We start from the raw sequence: 8,132 nt of genomic DNA on the forward strand, positions 1-8,132 counted from the left end.
TACTTAATGTAGGTACTTCTAAATTATTCTAAAAATGTAGATCAGGACAAGGCCAACAACCAAGCTCTGAAGCCCTCCAATGGGACCTCTCAAGACAGTTCTCAATCCAGTAACCAGGACCCTGAGGAATCATCACTGGTTAGTGGTTGACATATATCCTTTAGCCCAGCTTCCAATTGTCCTTGAAATCAACTTCATGGACAAGATACCTGGAAATATGTTACAAAAGGCTTAGTTGTGAAGTCCATACTTTTTACTTGTCCAGGAAACTTTCTAGTCTAAAAAAAAAAAAATGGGGGGGAGGAGTAATCAGAGCTTCTTCCAGATGTGCCTCTCTCCTGGTTTAGTGGAGTTTCCTCCTCACAGCATGGCCCCGAAATGCCAGTCCTTGCTCGGGCATCAAACGAAGAAACCAAGGCTGCCTCCTGCCCCCAAACCGGAGGAAACATCGACCTCTCAGCACTTGCTGAAGGGAGAAAAAGAACAGCAAGAAGCAATTTAACATATTGATGAAGTACAAAGTAAAATAGACAGACTTAATGAACAAGCCAGTGAGGATATTTTGAAAGTAGAACAGAAATATAACAAACTCCACCAACCATTTTTTCACAAGAGGTCAGAATTGATCACCAAAATCTCCAATTTTGGGGTAACAACATTTGTCCATCCACAAGTGTCTGCACTGCCTGGGGAGGAGGATGAAGAGGCACTTCATTATTTGACAAAAGTTGAAGTGACAGAATTTGAAGATATTAAATCAGGTTACAGAATAGATTTTTTATTTTGATGAAAACCCTTACTTCAAAAATAAAGTTCTCTCCAAAGAATTTCACCTGAATGAGAGTGGTGATCCATCTTCAAAGTCCACTGAAATCAAATGGAAATCTGGAAAGGATTTGACAAAACATTCAAGTAAACACAGAATAAAGCCATCAGGAAGAGACAGCACGAAGAACCAGAGAGCTTCTTCACCTGGTTTACTGACCACTCTGATGCAGGTGCAGATGACTTAGGAGAGGTCATGAAAGATATTTGGCCAAATCCATTGGTTCCAGATATGGATGATGAAGAAGGGAAGAAGAAGGAAGAAGAAGAAGAAGAAGAAGAAGAAGAAGAAAGAAGAAGAAGAAGAAGAAGAAGAAGAAGAAGAAGAAGAAGAAGAAGAAGAAGAAGAAGAAGAAGAAGAAGGAGAAGAAGGAGAAGAAGGAGAAGGAGAAGGAGGAGAAGAAGAAGGAGGAGGAGGAGAAGCAGGAGGAGGAGGAGGAGGAGGAGAAGCAGGAGGAGGAGGAGGAGAAGCAGGAGGAGGAGAAGAAGAAGAAGAAGAAGAAGAAGAAGAAGAAGAAGAAGAAGAAGAAGAAGAAGAAGAAGAAGAAAGAAGAAGAAAGAAGAAGAAGGAGGAGGATTGGAAGATATTGATGAAGAAGGAAATGAGGATGAAGGTCAAGAAGATGACAATAATGATGACGGGGAAGGAGAGGAGGATGAAGGAGAAGATGACTAATGGAACACTGATGGATTCCAACATTCCATTCCAATTTTCTCCAGTCCCTGGGAGCAAGTTGCATCTCTTTTGTCCCCCCCTCCTCTTGTGCTCATTCGTCCTGTTTTTTGAAGTCTCTTTTACTCTCCCTTTATACCATGGTTCTCAACTTATTTTGGGGGGAAACACCTTGAGCAGAATACAGTGGGAAAAGAATCTCTACCGCTTTCTGTTCCAAATTCATTTTTATCCCTTCCTGTCTCAACAAAAACTTTATGGAATCAACACTACAGTACTGCTCTGTGGGAAGAAAGAAAAACCTTCTGCTCCCTTAGCTCTGCTGGAAGCTGGAGGGTGCTAGGCCCCTGTGTAGTAGTGCATAGAATTCTAGCTTTTTTCCTCCTTTCTCTGTATATTGAGCTCAGAGATTACACTGTGTCTTTATGTGAAAGTGGACAGTTAGCATTTACCAACATGTACCTGTCTACTTTATCTTGTTTAAAAAAAGAAAAAACTTTAAAAAATGGGGTTATAGAAGGTCATCAAAGGGTGGGTTTGAGATGTTTGGGTGGGTTAAGTGGGCATTTTGGCAACATGGCTTCTCCTTTGGCATGTTTAATTGTGATGTTTAATGTACATCCTTGCAGTTTAAGATGACACTTTTAAAATAAAACTCTCCTAATGATGACTTGAGCCCTGCCACTCAATGGGGGAATCAGCAGAACCAGAGGATCTTATTTGGAATTGACATTCTCTATTGTAATTTTGTTCCTGTTTATTTTTAAATTTTCTTTTTGTTTCACTGGAAGGGAAAGATGCTTAGTTTTAAACGTTAAAAGTGTACAAGTTGCTTTGTTACAATAAAACTAAATGTGTATACACACACACACACACACACACACACACACACACACGGTAAAAATAAACTCAGTTCATTGTGGAGTACTGAATACTTGTTTCCTTAAGTGTTTTTCTATTTTTTCCTCCTTGTTGAATCAGAATTCAAGTGTGGATTGCTTCTCCTCTTCTTGCGTAGATTCCTGCCATGAGATTGTGTCCCTCTTTTCTCTGAACCTTTTGAAATATGTCCTCTTAGGCTCTCAGGCACATAAATCATTCTCTCACACATATCCTTGCTGAGCACTGACATTATACCCTTCACAAAAACCATTTCAAAATGGATTGCATATCTAAACATAATACAAAACTCTAAAACTCCTAAAAGATAACACAGAAGAAAATCTTTGATGAAAACTTTTTAGGTAAAACACCAAAGGTATAATCCATAAAAAAAGAAAGAATTCAAAAGTTGGGCTCAATTAAAATTAAAACCTTCGGCTCTATGAAAGACACTGATAAGAGAAGGGGAAAATAATGAAAAAATAATTACAAAACACATATCTGATAAAGGACTGTTATTCCAAATGTGCTAAGAAAATTTAAAACTCAATAAGAAAATGAACAACCTGATTTAAAAATGGGCAAAAAGATCTGAACATCACCAAATAAGTTATACATATGGCAAATAAGCATATGAAAAAATGCTCAACATCACATGTCAGTGTGAATTTCAAATTGAAACAAGATACAACTACACCCCTATTAAAATGGATAAAATCCAAAACACTGAGAACACCAAATGCTGGCAAAGATGTGGAACACAGGAACCCTTATTCATCACTGGTGAGAATGCAGAATGGTATAACTACTTTGGAAGACAGTTTGACAGCTTCTTACAAAACCAGACATACTCTACCCATATGATCCAACAACCATACTCTTTGGTATTCACCCAAATGAGTTGGAACCTTATGTTCACACAAAAACCGGAATATGAATGTTTAGAACAACTTTATTAATAATTGCCAAAACTTTAAAGCAATATGTCCTTTTGCAGGTGAAGAGGTAAATAAACTGTGATACATCCAAATGGTAAAATATTATTCAGGGTTAAAAAGAAATTAGCTATGAAGACACAAAAAGGCAGGGGGGAAGCTTAAATGCATATTACTATGTGAAATAGGCTAATTTCAACCATATGACCTTCTGAAAAAGAAGACATACCTGGAGACAATAAAATATTATTGCTTTCCAGGGATTTGGGGAGAGGAAAGAATGAATAGATGGAGCTTTAAGCTAAGTGGGTTTCTAAGGCAGCAAAATTAATTCTATATACTCTAATGGCGAATACATGTTTGTCAAGACCCTTAGAATGTATACAACCAACCCTAATGTTGTGTATATATGTTTCATATATACGTTTATATGTATATGTATATACACACATACACAACATTAGGGTTGGTTGTATACATTCTATGGGCCTTGACAAACATATAATGATATGTATTCACATATTCATATATGTATTCACATATAAACATAATGATATGTATATACATATAAACTTTCATATTTATATACACATTTTGATTTTTGGAGCAATTTTAGCACTAGAGAAGTTGAACAAATTATATAGAAAGCTCTCATATACCTTCTGTCATGAACAAAGTTTCCCCTTAACATCTTGCATTACTGTGGTATATTTGTTACAATTAATTAACCAAATTTGCATTATTCTTAACTAAAGTCTATAGTTTACATGAAGATTCACTCTTTGTGCTGTAAAGTTTTATAAGTTTTGACAAACACATAATGTCAGGTATCCAATATTACATCATGCAGAATAGTTTCAACATACCAAAAATCATCTCTAATTCACCTTTTCATCCCCACTCCTCCCCCAATCTGGCAATCATTGATCTTTTTGTCTTCAATGTCATATAGTTGGAGTCATTTAGATTGGCTTCTTTCATTTAGCAATATGCATTTAACGATCCTCCATGTAGTTTTGTGACTTGATAGCTTGTTTCTTCTTAAAGCTGAATAATATTTTATTGTATGGATATACTGCAGCTTGTTTATTTCATCTATTAAAAGATACTTCTAGGGATGCCTGAATGGCTCAGTGGTTGAGCATCTGCGCAGGTCGTGATCCCAAGGTCCCAGGATCGAGTCCCACATCGGGGTCCCAGCAAGGAGCCTGCTTCTCCCTCTGCCTGTGTCTCTGCCTCTCTGTGTCTCTCATGAATAAATAAATAATTTTTTTAAAAAGATACTTCTATACAATGGTACATTATTTGGCCAAGAGAAGTTTAAAAATCCTGCCATTCATGACAATGTGGATGAAGCTTGACATTATGCTAAGTGAATTAAGTCACACAGAGAAAGAAAAATGCTACATAATGTCACTTATATGTGGAATCTAAAAAAGCCAACCTCATAAAACAGAGTATAGAGTGATGGTTACCAGGAATTGTGTGTGTGTGTGTGTGTGTGTGTGTGTGTCCAGAAAAAGGGATAGGGGGATGGGAAGGTGTTAGTCAAATAGTACAAACTTCCAGTTATAAAATGAATTAGTTCTGAAGATCTAATGTACAAAGTAGTAACTATAGTTAATAATACTAATATGCTTGAGATTTGTTGACAGTAGATCTTAAATGTTCTCACCACAAAACGAAATGTAACCATGTGACATGGTGAAGGTGTTAGCTAATTCTAGGGTGGCAATCATTTTGCAATATAGAAATGTATCAAATCAACACATCCTACACACGAAACTTACAAAATGTCATATGTCAATTGTATCAGAGTAAAGCTGGAAAAAATAAAATAAATAAATAAAACAAAAATTAATTAAAAATAAATATTTCAGTTGCTTTCAGCTTAAAGCAATTTTGGGAAAAGCTACTTTCGTGTGCATATTTTTATGTGGTCATAAGTTTTCAATTTAATTGAGTAGATACTGAGAAGTCTGACTGCTGTATTATATAAAATTGTTTTGGTCTGTGAGAAACAGTCTCCCCTCAGTGGCTGGACCACTTTACATTCATGCTAGCAATGGTAGTTCCTGTTTCTCTGCATCACTGCCAACATTAGATATTATCAGTGTTTTGGATTTTACCATTGTAATGGTTTTGTAGTGCTATCTCTTCATTTTAACTTTTAACATCTTTTAATGTTGAATTGGCAATTCTCTAATGACATACAATGTTAGCATTTTTTCATATGCTTATTTGCCATCTGTATATCCTACATTGCCAGGGCTGCTGTAACAAAATACCACAGACTGTTTGACTTTCACAACAGAAATTTACTTTCTCACAGTTCTAGAAGCTACAAGCCTGAGATAAGGTGTTGGCAGGTCTGATTTCTCCTGAGGCCTCTTTCCTTGGCTTACAAGCCATCATTTCACTATACCCTTGTGGTCTTGTCTCTGTGCATGTGTATGTTATGTCCAAATCTCCTTCCTTTTCTTTCTTTTTTTAAAAAACATTTCATTTATTTATTTATTTATTTGAGAGAGAGAGAGAGAGAGAGCACAAGTGGTGTGTGGGCGGTACAGCATGGAGGGGTAGAGGGAGAAGGACAAGCAGATTCCTCACTGAGCAGGGAGCCTGAAGTGGGACTCGATCAAGATCCTGGGATCATGACCTGAGCTAAAGGCAGGTGCTTAACCAACTGAGCCACCTTAAGGAGATAAGATATCCTAAATCTCCTTTTCTTATAAGAACACCAGCCAACTTGTTTAGGGCCCACCTCAAAAACTTTCACTTAATTACCTCTTCAAAGACCTTATTTCCAAATCAGGATACATTCTGAGGTACTGGTGGTTAGAACTTCAACATACAAATTTTAGGGAACATAATTCAACTCATTCATAATTCAGCTTCTTTGGTGAGGTATCTGTTCAGATATTTCACCTATTTTTAATATGAGATTTTAAGCATTGAGTTTTAAGTGGTTTCTTATGTATTTCAGATATAAGATCCTTATCAGATATGTATTTTGTAAATATTTTCCCCAAGTCTGTGGCTTGTCTTATTATTCTCTTAACAGAGCCTTTCATGGAGCAGAAGATTTTAATTTTAATGTAGTTTTATTTTTCTATTTTTTTATTCGCAGATTGTGGTTTTTGTGTTGTGTCTAAAACACATTGCCAAAGCCAAGGTCATTTACATTTTTCGTTACCTTCAAGAACTTTTATAATTCTGCTTTTTTATAGTTAGGTCTATGATCCACTTAAATTCATTTTTGTAGAAGATATAAAGTCTTTGTCTACATTAATTTTTTTTGCATATGGATGTCCAATTGTTCCAGCAGAATTTCTTGAAAAAACTATCTATTCTCCATTTAATTACCTCTTCTCCTTTGTCAAAGATTGAAAAAGATTCTTTAAAAAGATCAATAACAGGGCAGCCCACGTGGCCTAGCGGTTTAGCACCACCTTTGGCCCAGTGCGTGATCCTGGAGACCCGGGATAGAGTCCCACGTCAGGCTCCCTGCATGGAGCCTGCTTCTCCCTCTGCCTATGTCTCTGCCTCTCTCTCTGTGTGTCTCTCATGAATAAATAAATAAAAAGAAAGATCAATAACATTGCTAAACCTCTAGCACAATAACTAAGAAAAAAATAAAAAAGATACAAATTACTCATATCAGAAAATGAGAGATGAGCAATACTGATTCCATGGACATTGAGCTAAATGAATTTAAAGAATCAGCTTTTACTTTTGTTGGTATTTTGTTGACTTTTGCTTACTTTTTGTTTTCCTGTTTTTATTATTTTTATTCTTCTACTTGACTTAGGTTTATATTGCTCAGATTTCTTAGTTTTTTAGGGTGGCATTTTCTCCAGGTTTCTTCTTCAGTTCATGTCTTATTTAGGTATGCATTGCTTAATCTCCAGGTATTTTGGAATTTTCCAGCTATCTTTCTGTCACTTATTTTTAGTTTAATTTCATGGTGGGTTGAAAGCATATTTTGTATGATTTTTATTCTTTGAGATGTGATAAGGTGTGTTTTATGACCCAGAACGTGGTCTATCTTGGTGAATGTTCTATGTGAATCTGAGAACATGTATTCTTCTGTTGTTTGATAAAATTCTATATAAATATAAATTAAATCTGGTTAAATGATGATGCTGTTCATTTCAACTATATGCTGGCTGATTTTATACCCACTGGTTCCATCAATAACTAATAGAGGCGCATTGATGTCCTCAACAATAATATTGGATTTGTCTATTTTTCTTGCAGTTCTGGTAGTTTTTGTTTCAAGTATTTTGATACCTTGTTTTATGTGGATACATGTTAAGGATTATTATGTCTTCTTGGAAAATTGATCCCTTTACCATTATGCAATGCATCTATCTTTGCCATTCTGTCTTGTTTTAAGGTCTGCTTTGTCTGAACTTAATAAATCTACTCTACCTTTCTTTTGCTTGATGTTAGCATGTCTTTCTCCATTCCTTTCCTTTTAATCTATGCTTTATATTTAAAGTTGGTTTCTTATACATAAGTTAGGTTGGGCTTTTTTCCTTTTTTTATTCATACTTACAAGATTTGTGTTTTAATTAGTACATTAGTTCACAGACATTTATTTTTTTGTTTTGTACCTTTGTTTAAGTAGGCTCCATTCTGAAGTGGAGCCCAATGCATAGCTTGAACTCACGATTCTGAGTTCTAGACCTGAGCTGCCATCAAGAGTCTAATGTTTAACTGAGCTACTCAGGCACCCCTAGTTCACATGCACTTAAAGTGACTACATATTCAGATTAAGATCTATCATGTATGACTGCTTTCTATTCACTGAA

The 8,132-nt window shown here is 35.8% G+C and overlaps 1 pseudogene; it reads left to right on the plus strand.

Annotated features, from left to right (window-relative positions):
• Positions 1-367: 367 nt before the first annotated feature.
• LOC112907111 (protein SET-like) lies at positions 368-1,517 on the plus strand (annotated as a pseudogene).
• Positions 1,518-8,132: the final 6,615 nt, after the last annotated feature.

Source organism: Vulpes vulpes, chromosome 14 (assembly GCF_048418805.1).
Source record: "Vulpes vulpes isolate BD-2025 chromosome 14, VulVul3, whole genome shotgun sequence".
NCBI classification, from domain to species: domain Eukaryota; kingdom Metazoa; phylum Chordata; class Mammalia; order Carnivora; family Canidae; genus Vulpes; species Vulpes vulpes.